Below are 22910 nucleotides of genomic sequence, written 5' to 3' on the forward strand. Positions count from 1 at the left end.
AACAACCGGAAGCTTTTGGAAGTATAAGCAGGACCATTATCTGTTTTAATAACTTTAGGTATGCCCCAGCCAGCAAATGCTTGTAGGCAGTGTTGAATGACATCTTTTACCTTTTCTCCAGAATGAGCGGAAGCTATAATGACCCCTGAAGCAGTGTCTACTGACACATGTACATACTTAACAGTACCAAATTCAGGAATATGGGTTACATCCATCTGCCAAATATGACCAGGCAGCAGTCCCCTGGGGTTAACTCCAAAGGATTGTACTGGGATTAAAGGAGCACAGTGTTGACAATTTTTTACTATTTGTCGAGCCATACATTTAGATATAGGAAATTTTCTGCTCAAAGTAGTGGAATTTACATGGAATTTTTCATGAAAGAGTTTTGCTTGTTCCTCTATGGAAAAAACAAAAATTGATTTGGTGGCCATATCTACCAAGTCATTAGCATTGGCCAAAGGTCCTGGTAAATTAGAATGAGCTCTAATATGTCCTACATAAAATGAATGTTTACACTGTAGAATAAGGTTTTGTAGCATGGTAAAATAAGAAGCTACAGTGGACATGGAAGAAATATGGGGTACCGTTTCAAGAACCTGTAAAGCGTTGACGATATATAAGCTATCAGATAGAAGATTGAATGGCTGATTATCTGCTAATTTAAAGGCTAATATTACAGCTGCAAGTTCAGTAACCTGTGCGGAGTTGGGTGGAACTATTATGGTGTGAAGTTGTTTACTGATAAGTACTGCACCTACTCCATTTTTGGAGCCATCAGTAAAAATGGTTACACAGTCTTTAAGAGGCTGGACACTAGTCACTTTTGGAAAAACTATGGGAGTATTTTTACAGAATTGAATCCAGGGATGTTGGGGATAATGGTTAATCGAACTGAGCTGAGGTGAAACAATATAATACTGACCAATCATCATCATTATTAATTAGCCATTTAATTTGCTGAGTGGAATAAGGAGTTATAATAATAGACGGATGGATTCCAAAAACAGTAATGCAAGATTCTATTCCCTTGAATATTACCTGAGCAATAGCTTGGGGATATGATTGTAATGTTTTAGCTGGAGAGCTAGGGAGATTTATACTTTGTAGAGGTCCTCCTTGCCAAACTATGCCAAAGGGGGTATGTTTCTCTGAGATTATGATTAAACTTAATGGTTGAGTAGGATCACAACGATCAACGTAACACTGCTGAAGTCTATTCTCTACTAGCTGTAAGGATATCCGTGCTTCGGGAGTAAGTTTCCTAGGGGAATTCAAGTCAGGATTACCTTTTAATATATCGAATAAAGGTTTTAATTCCCCTGTGGATAATTTTAAATAGGATCTGATCCAGTTAATGTCACCTAAGAGTTTCTGAAAATCGTTCAAGGTATTCAATTGATCTGTCCTGATGGTCAACCTTAATGGTCTGACTGTAGTAGCAGTGAGCCTTGTACCCAGATATTCTTGGATCTCCTCTAATTGTAATTTTTCAGGGGCTATCATTAGTCCTCTTTTTTCTAATGCTTGAGTTATAAATTGTAATGCTTCTAACAAAACTTCTTTTTCTGGATGGCAAATAAGTATGTCATCCATATAATGATAAATCAACAATCTCTTAAACTTTTGTCTAGTAGTTGTTAACGCTTTATCTACGTATATTTGACATATAGTAGGACTGTTAGCCATACCTTGAGGCAACACGGTCCATTCAAATCTCTGATCAGGCTGAGTGTGATTAAGAGAGGGCAAAGTAAAGGCAAATCTCCAACAATCATTTTTGTGTAAGGTATAGAGAAAAGCAATCTTTTAAATCCAGAATAATAGTAGGCCAATTTTTTGGTAGCGCAGTGACAAGAGGGAGTCCACATTGGATGGGTCCCATAGGGTACATTTGTTCGTTTATGGCTCTTAAATCATGTAATAACCTCCATTTTCCTGATTTTTTCTTTATTAAGAATATTGGAGTATTCCAAGGAGAAGTAGAATGTTGTAAATGACCTGCTTGTACCTGCTCTTGTACTAACTTATGAGCTGCCTCTAGCTTCTCTTTTGTTAGGGGCCACTGTGGAATCCAGCGAGGCTTATCATCTTTCCATACTATAGGGATTGATGGTTTATCAGTGGCCCCTAGGAAAAACCCAATCCATGAGAATCATTTTTTGGTGGAAGTAAAGGCAGTGGTTGGGTAGATCCTTGACTATGTCTTCCTAATCCTTTTTTATCATCATAGTTCATATTTTGTAACATATTTCTTACAGGAGTCCCTTGGTAAGTCTGATCAGTGGTGAGTTTCATATCCATTTGCTGCAGGACGTCTCGTCCCCATAGACTAATAGGAACATTACAGACATATGGCTGAAATATTCCTGTGTGTCCCTCTGTATCTTTCCACGATAATGAGGAAGCACTTTGATTGGGGCTTTCTGCTACTCCTAAGCCTCTCAAGCTCTGAGCTGCTGTGATCAATGGCCAGTGCTTTGGCCAGACCATTGCACTAATAATACTTTTGTCTGCTCCCGTATCTAATAAACCTGTAAATTCCATATTTCCCACTTTTAATTTTAGGAGGGGCCTCTGTCCCATATCCATAGTAAGGTTTATTAAAGTAGTTCCTGTTGATCCAAAACCTCCTTGTCCTCTATTTGTATTTTTACTGGGCCATAAAGAATGTTGACTGGGTAGCACAAGCATTTGTGCAATACGAATCCCCTGGAGAGATGACCGTAATTCCTTTTGGTGAAGAGACCAAGGCTTTTATTTGTCCAGTGAAATCAGGATCAATAACCCCTGGGTGTACTATAAGTCCTTTTAAGTGTTGAGGAACCTCTACCTAGTAATAGTCCTACACTGTTCTGTGGGATTTTTTCATGCCAATCAGTATCAATCATCTGCACCCCCATATCTGGGGTTAATATGAGTCTGGAGGTGGCACAGATGTCCAATCCTGCACTTCCTGAGGTGGCTCTGTGCTCCCCTTCTCTGTGGGAGGATACCACCGTCGGGGAACTTGTTGAATTACCCCGTATATTTGTTGCGGGCCCCGGGGAGGGCCCTGTCTCCCGTTTTTTTGAAGTTTAGGATTCAACCCTAGGAAATTATCCTCCTTATCTCTAATCGACTGACAGGCACTACTCCAATGATTTCCTCTTCTGCATCTTGGACATAGCCCAGGTCCGGTTCCCAAGTTATTCTTTGTATAGATGTTCCCACCTTGGGCAAGGGGTGGCCTTTTGTTTGGACAAGTGGCTTTTAGATGTCCCATCTGTCCACACACAAAACATGATCCTAAAGACTCTTTATTAGTTCTTGAAGGGAATCTCCCCTGGGCTTGTGCAAGTGCGGCAGACAACAAGGTGGTTTGTCTGTCTATGGCTGCTACAAAGGCACTGCTCTGCGCCGAAGTATCATTTATATCTCTACACACTTTTAAGTAGGTGGACAAGTCTTTGTTTCTCCATGGTCTTATGGCCTCCCTACACCATTTGTTAGCTTGTTCGTAAGCCAATTGTTTTACTAGGGGCATGGCTTGCTCTGCATCTCCAAAGATGCGTGATGCTGTCTGAATTAGCCTATCGATGAAGTCCGCGTAGGGCTCACTACTCCCTTGAGTTACCTTTGACAACTGGCCCTGCAAATCTCCTGCTCCTTGTAATGTTTTCCAGGCCTTGGTTGCAGCCACGGCAATTTGTGCATAGACTGCTGGATGATAATTAAGCTGTGCCTGAAGGGTTTCATAAGGTCCTACGCCCATAAGCATGTCCCTATCAATTTGGGGATTTCCCGCTGCCGCATTTCGGCGGGCGGTATCCGTAGAGATTTCTTGCCATGATGTTTTCCACATAAGGTATTGTCCCCCAGACAGAGCAGGCCCTAGCAAGATTAGTCCAGTCCTGGGGCACTAAGTTTAATGATGTCAAGGTATCTACTAAGGCTATAGTAAAAGCTGACTGAGGACCATATGTACTAACTGCTTCTTTTAACTGTTTCACTATTTTGAAGTCTAAGGGTTGGTGGAATCTTTGATTTTGAGCATCCTCAAAAACAGGATACACTACAGATCCAAGATGACTCCATTCTGAGCGTAATCCGAAACCGGACGCTTCATGAGGGGGTTCCCTATTTATGGGAGGTGCACTAGGCAACACGGGCACTAGAGGGGGCTTTTCATCTAGTCTTAATTTTTGTACTCTTTTTTCCAGTTCCTCTCCTGATAGTTCCCCTTCTGATAGTTCCTCATCTGAATTAGTTCCTCTTTCTGAATTTTGAGAAAGATATGAGCGTTCCTCTTTTATTTCTTCCAAAACCTGTCTTCCCTCAGCTAAAGGCTCGGTGAGTGAAGGTTTTTTGTTTTTATCTCACAGACAGGATTTAATAAGAGACCAAATAGCCATAGTGCCTACTGGCAAAGGGTTTTGCCTATCCGCTATACGAAGGTCCTCCCCCAGCTGTTCCCACTGTAGGGTATTCAAAAGGCCCTCATCCAAAAACCAAGGGGAAACCCTTTCCACAGTATCGAGAAATACTTTAGCTGTTTTTTCCTTTAATGGCGTCCCATGGTTTTTTAATAGCTCCCTGAGGGGTTGCTGCATTCTGAATTTAGACGTTTCAGACCCCATTGTTACTAATTTGAATAGCTTCAGTTATGGCAGTTACAATAACAAACAGTGGCCTAGCTGCCAGGAGCAACGAGATTACTGAAAGGAAAACTATCTATCAAGTGTGCATTAAAATTTTTATAGCGGCTTTTCACGTGCTACCTATACCCTAATTGGACCGCTTCAAGCGTGTTTCTACTTTCACTTTAATTGGACCGCGTTCCACGCGTCAGGACCGCTGCTGGCGTATCCCGATACCGGACCACCTTCTGTGTGTCCTTATTTTTATTTTAACTGGACCGCATCCCGCGTGCCCCCAGGACCGCTGATGGCGTATCCTGATACCCTTTAACTGGACCGCATTCCGCGTATCCCCAGGACCGCTGATGGCGTATCCTGATACCCTTTAACTTTTTTATAACCGGTTTAACTTGTTAAAAATTTTTAAGATATCTTACCTTGTCTTCTTTATAAACCCTTCATGTTCCCGGGTTTCGGCACCAGTTATCGCGTTCCCTCTGCCCGCAGAGAGAGACACGACAAACGTCTGAAGCTTTGGAAGTTTATTGTGCACAGTCTTCCTTTCTTTCCTTCTTTTCTATCCCTTTCTCTCGCTCTCTTTCCCTCTCCTGCACTTCACTCTTCTCCCGCTCGGCTCTCGCCTGCTCCGACCGCTTCGTTTCTCCCGCTCGGCTCACGCCCGCTTGCACGCTTCTACTCCCAGCTTCTACTCCTACTCTCAGCTTCTTCAGCTTCTCCAGCTTCTGCTACTACTCCCCCACCCATCAAGCTTATATACACTTCAACCAATCAGGGGAGAGCACATGAGGTAAACGCGCGGACAGCTGCAGGCATAGAATAGGTACACGAGGGGGGCATGCTCTAATCACATCGTTACTAGCCAATCATTGGAATTCGCTGGTTGTTTACTGTATAGCTGGCCGCTTTTGGCTCAGCGCCAGGTGCCATCTTGACCGTGCCCAAGGCTTGGGGTCTCGGAAACCCGACATATCCCCCTTCCTTATTAATTAAACTAAGGCTCCGGACCGTGTCTGTCTTAGGCTGAGTGGTCAGCATAGGTCCTTACCCCGTCATCAGAGCCTGCAGAGCATGCTGCAGCTCCTGTCTTAGGGTTGGTACACAGCCCCTCCTTGCATTAGCCCGTCTTTGACTACTGGTCCAGCATCAAGAGCCCATACTAATGGGGGGCTGTCGGCCTTTAGGGCGGTCATGGCCTGATGAAAAGATGATCTGATCTCCTCTATTGGCTAGCTCGTAGATTCATGCCAAAACGAATGAAGAGAAGGATGCCAGGCAGAGGAGTACCACCATAGCTCCTAAGCCTGCCCGCTGTTTGAATAAATTCTATAAACAAAGAAAAACCATGTAGCCATATAATACAGAAACAATATACACCCCAGTAGAGTTACAATACGGGTAACACAAACAGCTCTCAGGGAATAAACGCATCCCAGTCCCAAAAGTTCTTGGCAAGGTATCCACTTGTTCTTGTAGTAAGTCCACTCTCGTGATAGAGTCTCTAGTGTCTGTAAGGCTGCAGCTGTATTTTTCGGCCAAAATGATCGTTGTTATGGGTGGTTGTGTCAATGCTGCTACTGCAAGGACTGCGATGGCAATGATCACGGCTGTTGCAATGTCAAAGCCTCTTCTGTTTCTTGATAATAGCACTGGCAATTCTATATCTGCAACAGAAACTAGGACTGGTAGGAAGATAGGAATGTGCATCAAATTGCACGGGTGGCAAAAGAACCATTCCAGCATTGTGAGAGATAGCACACGGTTAGTGAACAGTTAAGAGGTGTTATTAGAAATGTTAGTTGGTAAAACATAAAAGGGAGGAAATACACAAGCTGACATGGGAGGAAAAGCAATATTACAGCTAGGGTCAGCAGAATGAGTGGTCTACTCTGGGTCTGATTTGTAGTATGATTCCAATGGCAAAGTGCAAAAGTTCCTCCTGTTAAAGCAAAGAAAGACTAGAGATATCCTTGTCACCAAAAACAGCACGACCTGAAAAATCATCAGTAGAATTGACAGGCTTGTAGAGGAATTGGTGAAAGACAAGAAAAGGAAGGATAAAAAATGTGTTAGTTAGAAGTAAAAAATATGGCCAGGCTAACAATGGCCCATAGGTTCCGGGTTTGCCTTTCCGTCTGAGTTTTTGTTATTGGAGGAAGGCTCAGGCTCGCCATTGCAAGGAGGAGCAGCATCACTTGCATGCTGTAAAACTCTGATTAGCCTTTCTGGAATCCAGACTGGAGTCTGTTGATCCTGTGGGAAAATACAAACAGACCCTCGGACCCAACGAAGGACTGGATCCGGTCCTTTCCAACAACCTGTCAGGATATCTTTCCATTTTGCCCATACTTGAGGAGTATCATGGGGATTATAATGTCGATCAGCTGCAGAGTGGCCGTCCCTATCGAGAGTTAAGAAATTTAGAATGAAGAGAACTAAATTAAGTTTATCTTTAGGAGACTTGTAGGAGGCTCCTATTCCCCCTTTTTGTTTATTTAGACAATTTTTAAAGTAAGATGTGCTCTTTCCACAATGCCCTGTCCCTGAGGATTATAGGGGATGCCAGTGACTGATTGGATGTTAAATGTTTGTAAAAACAACCGGAAGCTTTTGGAAGTATAAGCAGGACCATTATCTGTTTAATAACTTTAGGTATGCCCCAGCCAGCAAATGCTTGTAGGCAGTGTTGAATGACATCTTTTACCTTTTCTCCAGAATGAGCGGAAGCTATAATGACCCCTGAAGCAGTGTCTACTGACACATGTACATACTTAACAGTACCAAATTCAGGAATATGGGTTACATCCATCTGCCAAATATGACCAGGCAGCAGTCCCCTGGGGTTAACTCCAAAGGATTGTACTGGGATTAAAGGAGCACAGTGTTGACAATTTTTTACTATTTGTCGAGCCATACATTTAGATATAGGAAATTTCTGCTCAAAGTAGTGGAATTTACATGGAATTTTTCATGAAAGAGTTTTGCTTGTTCCTCTATGGAAAAAACAAAAATTGATTTGGTGGCCATATCTACCAAGTCATTAGCATTGGCCAAAGGTCCTGGTAAATTAGAATGAGCTCTAATATGTCCTACATAAAATGAATGTTTACACTGTAGAATAAGGTTTTGTAGCATGGTAAAATAAGAAGCTACAGTGGACATGGAAGAAATATGGGGTACCGTTTCAAGAACCTGTAAAGTGTTGACGATATATAAGCTATCAGATAGAAGATTGAATGGCTGATTATCTGCTAATTTAAAGGCTAATATTACAGCTGCAAGTTCAGTAACCTGTGCGGAGTTGGGTGGAACTATTATGGTGTGAAGTTGTTTACTGATAAGTACTGCACCTACTCCATTTTGGAGCCATCAGTAAAAATGGTTACACAGTCTTTAAGAGGCTGGACACTAGTCACTTTTGGAAAAACTATGGGAGTATTTTTAGAGAATTGAATCCAGGATGTTGGGGATAATGGTTATAAACTGAGCTGAGGTGGTACAACATTACTGACCAATCATCATCATTATTAATTAGCCATTTAATTTGCTGAGTGGAATAAGGAGTTATAATAATAGACGGATGGATTCCAAAAACAGTAATGCAAGATTCTATTCCCTTGAATATTACCTGAGCAATAGCTTGGGGATATGATTGTAATGTTTTAGCTGGAGAGCTAGGGAGATTTATACTTTGTAGAGGTCCTCCTTGCCAAACTATGCCAAAGGGGGTATGTTTCTCTGAGATTATGATTAAACTTAATGGTTGAGTAGGATCACAACGATCAACGTAACACTGCTGAAGTCTATTCTCTACTAGCTGTAAGGATATCCTGCTTCGGGAGTAAGTTTCCTAGGGGAATTCAAGTCAGGATTACCTTTTAATATATCGAATAAAGGTTTTAATTCCCCTGTGGATAATTTTAAATAGGATCTGATCCAGTTAATGTCACCTAAGAGTTTCTGAAAATCGTTCAAGGTATTCAATTGATCTGTCCTGATGGTCAACCTTAATGGTCTGACTGTAGTAGCAGTGAGCCTTGTACCCAGATATTCTTGGATCTCCTCTAATTGTAATTTTTCAGGGTCTATCGTTAGTCCACTTTTTTCTAATGCTTGAGTTATAAATTGTAATGCTTCTAACAAAACTTCTTTTTCTGGATGGCAAATAATTATGTCATCCATATAATGATAAATCAACAATCTCTTAAACTTTTGTCTAGTAGTTGTTAACGCTTTATCTACGTATATTTGACATATAGTAGGACTGTTAGCCATACCTTGAGGCAACATGGTCCATTCAAATCTCTGATCAGGCTGAGTGTGATTAAGAGAGGGCAAAGTAAAGGCAAATCTCCAACAATCATTTTTGTGTAAGGGTATAGAGAAAAAGCAATCTTTTAAATCCAGAATAATAGTAGGCCAATTTTTTGGTAGCGCAGTGACAAGAGGGAGTCCACATTGGATGGGTCCCATAGGGTACATTTGTTCGTTTATGGCTCTTAAATCATGTAATAACCTCCATTTTCCTGATTTTTTCTTTATTAAGAATATTGGAGTATTCCAAGGAGAAGTAGAATGTTGTAAATGACCTGCTTGTACCTGCTCTTGTACTAACTTATGAGCTGCCTCTAGTCTCTTTTGTTAGGGGCCACTGTGGAATCCAGTGAGGCTTATCATCTTTCCATACTATAGGGATTGATGGTTTATCAGTGGCCCCTAGGAAAAACCCAATCCATGAGAATCATTTTTTGGTGGAAGTAAAGGCAGTGGTTGGGTAGACCTTGACTATGTCTTCCTAATCCTTTTTATCATCATAGTTCATATTTTGTAACATATTTCTTACAGGAGTCCCTTGGTAAGTCTGATCAGTGGTGAGTTTCATATCCATTTGCTGCAGGACGTCTCGTCCCCATAGACTAATAGGAACATTACAGACATATGGCTGAAATATTCCTGTGTGTCCCTCTGTATCTTTCCACGATAATGAGGAAGCACTTTGATTGGGGCTTTCTGCTACTCCTAAGCCTCTCAAGCTCTGAGCTGCTGTGATCAATGGCCAGTGCTTTGGCCAGACCATTGCACTAATAATACTTTTGTCTGCCCGTATCTAATAAACCTGTAAATTCCATATTTCCCACTTTTAATTTTAGGAGGGGCCTCTGTCCCATATCCATAGTAAGGTTTATTAAAGTAGTTCCTGTTGATCCAAAACCTCCTTGTCCTCTATTTGTATTTTTACTGGGCCATAAAGAATGTTGACTGGGTAGCACAAGCATTTGTGCAATACGATCCCCTGGAGAGATGACCGTAATTCCTTTGGTGAAGAGACCAAGGCTTTTATTTGTCCAGTGAAATCAGGATCAATAACGCCTGGGTGTACTATAAGTCCTTTTAATGTTGAGGAACCTCTACCTAGTAATAGTCCTACACTGTTCTGTGGGATTTTTTCATGCCAATCAGTATCAATCATCTGCACCCCCATATCTGGGGTTAATATGAGTCTGGAGGTGGCACAGATGTCCAATCCTGCACTTCCTGAAGTGGCTCTGTGCTCCCCTTCTCTGTGGGAGGATACCACCATCGGGGAACTTGTTGAATTACCCCGTATATTTGTTGCGGGCCCGGGGAGGGCCCTGTCTCCCATTTTTTTGAAGTTTAGGATTCAACCCTAGGAAATTATCCTCCTTATCTCTAATCGACTGACAGGCACTACTCCAATGATTTCCTCTTCTGCATCTTGGACATAGCCCAGGTCCTGTTCCCAAGTTATTCTTTGTATAGATGTTCCCACCTTGGGCAAGGGGTGGCCTTTTGTTTGGACAAGTGACTTTTAGATGTCCCATCTGTCCACACACAAAACATGATCCTAAAGACTCTTTATTAGTTCTTGAAGGGAATCTCCCCTGGGCTTGTGCAAGTGCGGCAGACAACAAGGTGGTTTGTCTGTCTATGGCTGCTACAAAGGCACTGCTCTGCGCCGAAGTATCATTTATATCTCTACACACTTTTAAGTAGGTGGACAAGTCTTTGTTTCTCCATGGTCTTATGGCCTCCCTACACCATTTGTTAGCTTGTTCGTAAGCCAATTGTTTTACTAGGGGCATGGCTTGCTCTGCATCTCCAAAGATGCATGATGCTGTCTGAATTAGCCTATCGACGAAGTCCGCGTAGGGCTCACTACTCCCTTGAGTTACCTTTGACAACTGGCCCTGCAAATCTCCTGCTCCTTGTAATGTTTTCCAGGCCTTGGTTGCAGCCACGGCAATTTGTGCATAGACTGCTGGATGATAATTAAGCTGTGCCTGAAGGGTTTCATAAGGTCCTACGCCCATAAGCATGTCCCTATCGATTTGGGGATTTCCCGCTGCCGCATTTCGGCGGGCGGTATCCGTAGAGATTTCTTGCCATGATGTTTTCCACATAAGGTATTGTCCCCCAGACAGAGCAGCCCTAGCAAGATTAGTCCAGTCCTGGGGCACTAAGTTTAATGATGTCAAGGTATCTACTAAGGCTATAGTAAAAGCTGACTGAGGACCATATGTACTAACTGCTTCTTTTAACTGTTTCACTATTTGAAGTCTAAGGGTTGGTGGAATCTTTGATTTTGAGCATCCTCAAAAACAGGATACACTACAGATCCAAGATGACTCCATTCTGAGCGTAATCCGAAACGGACGCTTCATGGGGGTTCCCTATTTATGGGAGGTGCACTAGGCAACACGGGCACTAGAGGGGGCTTTTCATCTAGTCTTAATTTTTGTACTCTTTTTTCCAGTTCCTCTCCTGATAGTTCCCCTTCTGATAGTTCCTCATCTGAATTAGTTCCTCTTTCTGAATTTTGAGAAAGATATGAGCGTTCCTCTTTTATTTCTTCCAAAACCTGTCTTCCCTCAGCTAAAGGCTCGGTGAGTGAAGGTTTTTTGTTTTATTCACAGACAGGATTTAATAAGAGACCAAATAGCCATAGTGCCTACTGGCAAAGGGTTTTGCCTATCCGCTATACGAAGGTCCTCCCCCAGCTGTTCCCACTGTAGGGTATTCAAAAGGCCCTCATCCAAAAACCAAGGGGAAACCCTTTCCACAGTATCGAGAAATACTTTAGCTGTTTTTTCCTTTAATGGCGTCCCATGGTTTTTTAATAGCTCCCTGAGGGGTTGCTGCATTCTGAATTTAGACGTTTCAGACCCCATTGTTACTAATTTGAATAGCTTCAGTTGTGGAAGTTACAATAACAAACAGTGGCCTAGCTGCCAGGAGCAACGAGATTACTGAAAGGAAAACTATCAAGTGTGCATTAAAATTTTTATAGCGGCTTTTCACGTGCTACCTATACCCTAATTGGACCGCTTCAAGCGTGTTTCTACTTTCACTTTAATTGGACCGCGTTCCACGCGTCAGGACGCTGCTGGCGTATCCCGATACCGGACCACCTTGTGTGTCCTTATTTTTATTTTAATGGACCGCATCCCGCGTGCCCCCAGGAACGCTGATGGCGTATCCTGATACCCTTTAACTGGACCGCATTCCGCGTATCCCCAGGACCGCTGATGGCGTATCCTGATACCCTTTAACTTTTTTATAACCGGCTTAACTTGTTAAAAAATTTTTAAGATATCTTACCTTGTCTTCTTTATAAACCCTTCATGTTCCCGGGTTTCGGCACCAGTTATCGCGTTCCCTCTGCCCGCAGAGAGAGACACGACAAACGTCTGAAGCTTTGGAAGTTTATTGTGCACAGTCTTCCTTTCTTTCCTTCTTTTTCTATCCCTTTCTCTCGCTCTCTTTCCCTCTCCTGCAACTTCACTCTTCTCATCCGCTCGGCTCTCGCCTGCTCCGCCCGCTTCGTTTCTCCCGCTTCGGCTCACGCCCGCTTGCACGCTCTACTCCCAGCTTCTACTCCTACTCTCAGCTTCTTCAGCTTCTCCAGCTTCTGTACTACTCCCCCACCCATCAAGCTTATATACACTTCAACCAATCAGGGGGAGAGCACATGAGGTAAAAGACTACGGACAGCTGCAGGCATAGAATAGGTACACCGAGGGGGGCATGCTCTAATCACATCGGTAACTAGCCAATCATTGGAATTCGCTGGTTGTTTACTGTATAGCTGGCCGCTTTTGGCTCAGCGCCAGGCGCCATCTTGACCGTGCCCAAGGCTTGGGGTCTCGGAAACCCCGACATAAATGTATTTCTAAAGGTTAGAGCCTGATTTGTTTAAAGGTTAATATTGTGAAACATAAAAACATTTGCCACACAAAAGGAAAGTAAAAAGCTCTCTCAGCATTTCTTTAATTCATGTTTTAGATATAATGTTAAATTGTGTTAACTAATGTTCATATAGACTCAGTAGTCAATATATGTAAACTGATTAAAATGACATTTAAAAAGAGTGTAATGCACAGTAGCAAAAATGGGACAACAGTGATTAAGATTAGGGTCTCTGACCTCATAACTTTGGACAGTGGACTTCCTTGAGAGCTACAAAGAGCTCCTAACATTGCACTTTGCAGCTCTACCATCTTAGATCTACAGGCTCAACTTGATTCCTTGGCTGCTGTTGTCCTGCAAAATCATTGTGGTTTGGATCTGCTAATGGTGAAGGAAAGAAGGCTTTGCCTGTTCCTTGGTGAGAAGTGCTGTTTCTATGCCAACTGCTCTGGCATTGTACAAGATAAAATCAAAAACCTACAAGAAGATCTGGAACATCGTAGGAGTGAGCTCCACTCTAATTTCCTCTGGACTGGGTTACATGGGTGGCTCCCCTACCTCCTCCTGCTTAGGGGACCGCTAATCACCATTGTCCTTGTGTTCATCTTTGGGCCTTGCATAATCAATAAGCTTATCCATTTCCTGAAAAGCCAGGCTAAGTTTGTGCAGCTCATGGTGGTCCAACAGCATTATACCGTCCTTCATAATGATGATTAGAAGCCTTATAGGATCATGAATCACTCGTATCAGGGCACTCGGGTCTAAGTGTCTCTTCCTTAAGCCCTGTTACTCCTGAGGGGCCTGCCTGAAGTGCTAAGGTGATAGTCAATGACGGGTAAGATTCATGGGGAGCTCATACCGACCTAAGACAGGAAATGAGGGGCTAGAGACTCATTGTCCAATGACAGGTAAGGATGTTGCTCTGCTGTGGACAACCTAAGACAGGCACACCTTTGAGTAAGGTGGACCCCCAAACTGCTAGGGTGATATTCCATGATGGGTAAGACCCTCCCAGGGGCAACCTAAGACAGACACACCCTTAATATAAAACAAAAAAGGGGGATGTGTTGGGTCTAATGGACACGTTAACTAACTCAGGCTGACTCCTTACCTCCTGGTGAGTGAGCAGGATCAAGGCCTCAAAGACGGTTTCAATAGTTAATGATGATAAACCAGACCACCATCAGGGATTGGTTAACAACAGTTCCGTGAACGTGATCAGCTTGTGCTTGCCATATAGTCCAATGGGACTCTTGCCTGCATGAAACCCCCTGCCTTGTTGACCTTTAAACTGATTGGTTCCCGCCTAACCCCCACCCTACATAAAAGCTGTGTGACTTCCTCAATAAATGAGTTCCTGCTGTGATGGGTCTCCCTGACGTGTCTGATTGTCCTCCGCCTGGAGGGCTGGGAGCGGGCGGTCAGTCGGCCTTACCTATCCTAGTCTGACCTTGTTTGGGAGTGTCCCTTCCCTTGTCTCTGGTTAGAGAAGGGCAAGGGGGCTTAAGACCCCGACAATACACAACCATAGAAATGAAATCATGTACCCCATTTGTGTACAATGAATCAAAATGCAGCCTGTAAAAAATTAAAAAAAAAAAAACAGGGATTATGGGACCAAAATTTCTCAGTTTTTCTCTGCCTCCTGACCCATGATGTGAGCAGTGTTCTTGGACATGCATCATTGCCATCTGGCACCCTCACCAGAGACCCAAAGTTATGAGACCACCACCCAATCTTAAACTGGACCCTCCAGAACCATGAGTTAAATGAACCTTTTATCTTTATAAATTCATCACCTCAGATAATTTCTTATAGTGATTGAAAATTGATGAATATAGATATTCTCCACTAAACAGTATAAATAATATATTAAACCATCCATAGGGATCTTTAATTTCACTAAAACAGGGAAGGAGAGTCACTTTCTTGTTATGTACATTATTTTCTATAATTTTGGCAAATCCTTTTTCTTGAATAGCATCTTAGATCACTTATCTTATTTAAATCACTTTCTTTTCTTACTGTGTCCTTTCCACTCAGGCCCTAAATTCTCCCCTCACATTTTGGCAAAGCTTGAGGTGCAAACAGAGCAGATGTGTTACCAAGGGAGAGAAGGTTTGTGGGCTCCTGGGAACCTACTTGTTGCAACCTTTCCCCAAATTTCTGTGTAGGGGAGACATTTGAGCATTTCCTACCATGTAGCCACCATTTGTTGTTAACCTCTCTCTCTCCCTGGAATTTATTTGATTTGGGGACATGGAGTGAATTTCTGGAGGGAAAGCATGTGGTTGTGACTGTGGCCAACTTGTGAAGATGGATTCCTTCTTTTTTCACCAGTCACAGTGAACACCTTTGGATGGTTACAGCACAAAACAATTGCTTGTAGATATGAAGCCAGAATTGGAGACAGGCAATTAGTATAGAAATAGGGGTACCAGTCAAATTGATGAAATGGAGGCCATGAAAGTCATCTGCCTCTGGAAGTTGGAGACTGCCCCTGGGAGAAGGGAATGTCAAGAATATCGGGAACCCATTGATTACCAAATTTACCTGCACTTTTCAGGGATTACAGGCAAGGAGCAGCTAATTAATGTCCCCTGGGCCCTTACCAGGCTGAATCACTTTGGCTCTCCCCTTACCCATCAACTTCTCACTTTTTGCATCTCACCTGCAAAACTGGGCTTAGTCAAGTAGGCAGGAAGAAGAGATAAGGGGGAGAGAACTAGAGAACAAAAGAGACCTTAACCTATAAAAGATGTAGGGCATACTCACTTCTTGGGACTCTAGAACATCAGCTATGGTCCCCTTCTCCCTCCAGGGAGAAACCTGTATATTACCTTTAAATAAAGCCTGCTTAATATGCTTGCCTTGGTGTGCTTCTCTGATGTTATACTTTAACACTTGAGGAAGCAGAACTCATCACCCATAAATGGCAGTTTCAGTTACAGGGTAGAGACCCTTTCAAAACATCTCAAAAAATCTGTTTGTTGTGAGAGTACAGCTGAGCTGGTAGCCAAGCTGGGAATGGAGAAGACTCAGGGGCAATTCTAGGGGTCAGCTTCTTTTTCTTTACTCTCTCCCTGATGGTGTCTGCCCTCTCTCTACTGTCCATGTAGTTCTTTTTATCCCTATTTCCTCTGCTTTTTATATCTCCAGTTTGCCATGTCAATCTGCTTTCCTATCAGCTTCTATTTCTGTTTTACAATCCTATCTTTCTATCTGACCACACTGAGGAACACACATATTCTCATTGGTGGCAGTGATTTTTGCCCTCTGAAGTCCCTGGATGTCTGTACAAATGGATTGAATGAGCAATTCAGGTGATTCTGATAAATTCCTTTAGACAGAACACAACTTGGTTGAGAATCATTGTTACCCACTTTGACTTCTTCCACCAAAATTCAGGAATATCCCACCCTGTATTTCTCAGATACTTTTGTGCATACAAGTCACCTGGAGACTTTCTTAAATGTTAATTTTGATTCTTTTTTTAAATATTTATGTTCATACTAGGGTTTAAACACAGGGATGCTTTATCACTAAACTATATTCCTAGCCACTCCTCCCACCCTTTTTAAATTTTGAGAAAGGGTCTTGCTAAGTTGCTGAACTGTCCTCAAACTTGCCATCCTCCTGCCTCAGCCTCCTATATCACTGGAATTACAGGCATTGCACTAGATCTGGCTTGTTTCTGATTCATTAACTCCAGATTGGGACAGGTTATATAGCAGTTTGGAAATGATCCCAATGCTGCAGAGTGAATGGAACACGTTTGAGAAACAGGGATCTTGAACCATGGTGGTCAAATTGTAGTGTCCATCAGAACCATACAGTGATTATTCAAATGAAGATTTCTGGGCACACTCAACAGCTTCTGATTCTGTAGTTGTTGACTGGGATCTGAGAATAGTATTTATAACACATTTCCAAGAGATGCTGCTGCTGCTGCTTTTGTGGCCACACTTTGAGAACCATTATTCTAAAGCTGCAATGTTCAAACTTGGCTTTATGTCAGAACCAAAGAGGTGAGCTTTGAAAAATACTATACCCAGCCCACCTCCCCTCAGCCTGACTTAATGGGTCTGCAGTGTAGCCTGGACCTGTGTTTAAAACCATCATCAGGTGATGATCGATAATGGACAAATTGAGTGAGAAACCTTGTAGAATTTAATGTGTTAAGTTGATTGTTTTTCAATTAGTTCCATAAATTGAATTCTCTGGACAAAGTTCTAGTTTGGGGTCTAAATAGCCATGGTAAAAAGGGTTCCTATGGTTAGTATAACATCTCAGGCTGAAAAAGCTGTGAGTAGACAGCTGCTGTTACAAGAAGCCATAGCAGGAAGAGGACTGAGGTTACAGCCCACTGAGGAAAACACCCAATTCAGGGAATTGCCATAGAAAGAATTCAGTGTATTTGGTATGTCCTTGGTACAGAGTAGACATCTGAGCACTTGTGGCAGTACAGGCAGTTGTTATCATAGGAGTTACTGTGGTTTGCTCTTCGTTACTTATGAGTGGGGTCCAGGCAGCTACTCTGAAGGGCATCACCAATGTTTTTATGGCATTAGGAGCCAAGCAAACTCATGGTTTCTGATACCACCAGTCTTCACACTCATGAATTATGAAACTACCTGACTTAGGTCCTGTTACTGGTCCTCTTGGTTCTGGCACCACAGCTCTCTCACCTAAGCATCCTGACCATTAAGCACCTGGGTAAGTGTCTGGTGCATGGTATTAACTTCCTGTAAGGGGAAGGGTTGAGGAATATGCACATTGCCAGGAAAGTAGCATGATAGAGTTGCCATTTGTGCAGTTCTACCTCAGACTCAGTCTCCATCATGACTTCATTGAGGAGGTTTTTGGGTGATTTGCTTGCATCTCTGAAAGATCACTCAATAATACCAGCCTAGCCCCTGTTGTACTGAAAAGGTTAGCAATTTAATACAATCACCTTGTTTCATGAATAGAGATGATGAGGCTCAAAGAGTGAAGAAACATAGATTTCTGCATGTTGAATTCTATTATTAATTATCCTGTGGCTTAATATCTAAATGAAGGCACAAGATGGTTACAGGAGACAGCAAACTTGCAAATTTGATTTCCTTTTTTACTCACAACTGGGGAACTTGATCAGACAGAGCAGTAATGTTTTTTATATGTGCCAGGCATCGTGCTAAGTATTTATAAATGTTGCTATTTTATTTTATTGTCACAGTAACCTTAGAAACTTGTGTCTCTTATTAACTCCATTTCATGAATAAGTAAAACAAGACTAAGAAGAGCTAACATGGATCCAAGATCACACTGATAATAAACTGTGAAGGCCCCCAAAAATTGGATCACTGAGCCCATGTTCTAACCAATGTGCATTCCTGTATGCTTTGAATGAGACCATTTAGGGTACCCCTGCAAGAAGAGATAAGTGAGTGAAAAGCAGGCAAAATCCAGTGTTTATTTCCTTCAGAGTATCCATAACAAGTTATTGAACCCATGCAGTACAAAGACCAGATATAATCCCTGACTGCTGTGTCCAAGAGCTTAGGGAACAAACCCTTGCTCCTGATTTCTTCCTGCTGTTTTCTCTCTGTCCTTTGGGTGTGGGTGGTCTTGATGCTGTGCTTGAAAAAAGGACTCTGGAAATAAGTGACTTGGTAACTTACTGTAATTTTGGAGCTCATAAAATATTTGGTGGAATTATTTCTTTCAGCATCATACTTGAAATATACATCAATTTCTGTGGCCCGACTCAATACAAGACCAGCGTTTCTTGGAAAGAATTGTGCCCCCTCAATAAATTTCTTTTATCTTAATTTATCTTAAGCAATGTTATTTCAGAATAAGGAGGGTCTTGGAGGATGTTGCGTGGTCAGATTTCAGTTGCTTATCTGAATGTGTGCCATTTCCTGTGGTCACCTAATAACAAATGAACTCTGTATCATCTGTCTTCATGATAGTGTGAATTACCTTAGAACACTGCTGGTGGGGGGAAAATTCAGCTAAGAGGGTCAGTTCAAAGGAACCCAGTGAGTGGATAAAGACTCTACTATCTTCCAACAAACATAAGTGGGCTAGCCCTTTTCTGGGAATACATTTGGGAATTTCAATAGATTGCAGGGCTAAGACTTCCATTTGTACCTGGAGCCACACAGATTCATCCTTACTTCTTTGATGCAGAAGTATGGACAGGAAAATGAAGGCATTCACTCTTCTTGGTGATTAGCTGGCTGCCAGGAGAATATGCAGAAAGGATTTCCAGTCGCAGGAGCCCTGCAAAGCTGCTTTCAATAGCTTTTATATTCTCAGTCCTTCAGATTTTAATTTATTTGACATATGGTTGTTGAAGATGATTTATTTTTCCCTGGCTTGTTTTCATTATCTCAGGCACTTCAGAAGGGGGGAAATTTAGAGACTAGGAAATAGGAAAGCCATTCTTTAGGTCTTGGCTACTCACACTGTGGTCTCTGGGCCAGGGAGTTTGCTAGAAATGAAGAATCTCAGGTCCCCTGCCAGACTAACAGATCAGAATCTGCATTTTAACAAGATGCCCAGGTGATTTTTGTTCCAGTTTGAGAAGTGCTGCTCAGCTCCATAATGCCTCCTGCTGGTCCTGGAGATGCTCAGGGAGTGTTGTAGGCTACACTAGGCTAAGGTGCAATTTTAACAACTGCACTTAGTGCAGCTCCTGGCACATCGTCCTTTTCATCATCACTCTATCACCATTAGCAGCTCTGATAACTGGGTGGACATCATGTGCTGAGCACAGCTTGGTGTGCTTTGCAGATATTTTCTAATTTATTCTGCAAAAAAACTGAGAAAAATATTGTTATCCTTATTTTATAGATGAGCAAAGGGACACAGAGAGGTTGGTCAATTTATTTTCAATTTTTAAAGCTCAATGGAAGTGAAATTGAGGAACTGAACTTAGAGGAGGCACTTTTAGGGTAATGAAAGGAAAGAACTTGCTTTTTGAGCTTGGATAGGCATGTGTTCCATTTTGATTTGTTCTGCATATGAGCAATACAACCTTGGGGTATTATTATGTACCTTAATGATTGCTGTGAGGGTTAAGCTCAATAACTTATGTAGGATGCCTAAACAGGATTCCTGGAACATAAGTCTTTTCTACTCATTTACCATTTCCTTCTCCTTCTTTCCTTTCTCTTCTGTTCCCCTACCCTGTTGTAGTTTCCTGCTGGCTAACTCTGACCCATCTTTCAACACTAAGGACCTCTGCCTGTAGGAAGTGTATAGAACTGAGGTTTAATTGTGCATTTATGTTCTTAAATGTAGTTTAGAAAGGAGTGTAATATGAAGCCTCAAATCAATTGTCTACTGGTTAGTAAGCATCCATGAAAACGTTCTTGGATCTAGGTCTGTGCCATCAAAGAATTTACATACTGGTCTGTATTGAAAGCAAACATGTTTAGGTGAAATGGGTGGAAAACATTTGGGTTTACCTTGAGTGTCTTTTCTAATTGCTATCATTATGACCAAATGACATTTGAGAGTAAAACATAGGTAGGGTTAAACATACAGACTCAGGGGCAAATAGAGCATGTCTGATTCTTGATTATGGTGTAGACTAGGTACATGGAACTGGAAAGCTGCCTAATCTTTCTGTGCCTCAGTATGCTCAGGTGTAATATGGGGTCAATTAAGCCTACTTCCTACATTATTGTGATGATTAAATGAGTTGATGGACGTATAACTCAGAGAAAAGGCCTGGGCCATATCAGCACCTACCGTGTAGGTGATGGTGTCCATGGATCTGTAACCACTCTGACCCTCATCTCCTTATCTCTGTGGCAGGGATAATCCAACCTCTCATAAGTTACAAAGATTAAAAATGGCCACAAATTGGGTGTAGCATGGTGCCTGACATGAGCAGTTACTCTGTGTGACAGTCTCATTTTGAAGAGTTAGTCATGTTCTTGCACTATGCATTTATTAACCTACTTTGGGGATACCAAGGTGGAAATTTTTCTAAGACCCAATTTACTTTACTCATTGGTCTCATTATATGAATCCCTAACAAGAGAGGTAGATGTCACATAAGCTGAAAACTACACTAGAAGAAATAAAATTCATAGTGGAACAAGCTGGGTGCTTACCAAATCCTCCTTGGAGAACTCACACTCCTCTCTGAGGTGGTGGCAGAGCAGATGTTGACTAAAATGTCATTTAGATAAGGGGCTGCATCCATGGCAACTAATGAGACTGGAAACAGGCTGGGGAGAGTCCACTGGCAGTGGGTCAGGTAACAAAATGATGAAAATGGCATTTTTAAGTGCTCTCCTACCAATCATCAGCAATACTTGACATTCTAACTGCCCCAGGTGAAAGGTAACCATAGTGGACCTGTGCAGCTAATTTCTTCATAGCACTGGGATGCACCAAGTCAACATCAAGCATAACCTCACCAGTATTCTGAGAAGTGGGATGGCACAAAGTGACATTTTCCTCATCTTATGGTTTGGCAAGGTTGTTCTCAAGAAATATTTAAAGTGGGCCCTCCAGTGGTGGGCCCCTCCCACAGGGCCAGCTTATCCAGCTTCTCAGAGCAGGCCCACAAGTGAGAGCCTTTCTGATCAGAACCAGCTCCAAGTTCCAGAGCCAGGGCAGCATGCTCCGGCCTGCAAGTAGCTTCTGGGACCAGGACAGGGCAGCCAGGGACTTCCCCAAGCAGCCTGGCACCCTGCGGCGGGAGGCACCTTTCAAGGCTAGCTTCTAAGAGCAGACCGCCCAGAGAGAGCGTTTCTACACAGAGCCAGCCACAAGTCCCCGAGCCAACAGAGAGCTTCGACCCGCAAGCAGCCTCTGGGATCAGGGAAGGGCAGCCAGAGACATCTCCAGGCGGCCCTGCCCCCACTGGGGGCAGGCTCTTTCTACGGGGTGATCCAAGATGGTGGACTAGAGGATGACTGCATCTCCAGTCACTCAAGAACCCAGTATTCAAGAAGGGGAGGCATTGAGAGACTCAGACTAAAATAGAGCCACGGGTGAGTCTCGCCCACCGGGTAAAGCTTGGCCTGGGTGGCAGGCCTGGATAGAGGTGGCCTATCGGAGCAGGGCAGGGCAGCTAGAGACTTCCCCAGGCAACCCTGCACACTCCGGCGGTGGGCCCCTCCCACACGGCCAGCTTCTCCAGGTTCTTGGAGTAGGCCCCCCAGTGATAGCCTTTCTGATCAGAATTGGCTCCAAGTCCCGGAGCCAGTGTGGCGTGCTCCTGCTAGCTTCTCAGAGCAGACCACCCAGTGAGAGCCTTTCTACACAGAGTCAGCCAAAAGTCCCTGAGCCAACAGAGAGTTTGACCCACAAGCAGCCTCTGGGATAAGGGCAGGACCACCAGAGACTTCTCAAGGTGGCCCTGCCGCGTCCGGTTGCAGGCTCTTTCCACGGGGTGATACAAGATGGCGGACTAGAGGGTGACTGCATCTCCAGTCGCTCCAGAACCCAGGACTCAAGAAGGGGAGACATTGAAGACTGGGACTAAAATAGAGCCACGGGGTGAGTCTCCCCCATGGTTTGAAGCTGGCCTGGGGGGCAGGCACGGATAGGGGCAGCTTATCAGAGCAGGTCAGGGCAAATAGAGTCTTCCCAGGTAGCCTTGCAAACTCCGGTGGTTGGCTCCTCCCACACAGCCAGCTGCATGGTGCAGGACCCCCAATGAGAGCCTTTCCGCACAGAGCCAGCATCAAGCCTTGGAACCAGTAGGGGCTAGGGGCAGCTTTCTTTGGAAGCACTGCATTATCAAGTTCCTCTAAGACTTCAGGCTACTGAAGGCTGGGAGTTGATACACCGGAAATCTACAGGGACACTACAAGCCAATAGAGAAAATCTGCAATATATCAGGGTCCCACTGACATCTGACCAATATGAGAAAACAAGTGAAGAAAATGTCCCAAACAAACCTAGATACTATATCAATAAAACCCAATGACAACACAGCAGAAGAAATGTCAGAAAGGGAGTTCAGAATGTACATAATTAAAACAATCAGGGAAGCTGAAAGGGGAGATGAAAGAGCAAATGCAGGCATTGAAGGAGGAGATGAAAGAGCAA

Source organism: Sciurus carolinensis (assembly GCF_902686445.1).
Source record: "Sciurus carolinensis chromosome 14 unlocalized genomic scaffold, mSciCar1.2 scaffold_114_arrow_ctg1, whole genome shotgun sequence".
Lineage (NCBI taxonomy): Eukaryota > Metazoa > Chordata > Mammalia > Rodentia > Sciuridae > Sciurus > Sciurus carolinensis.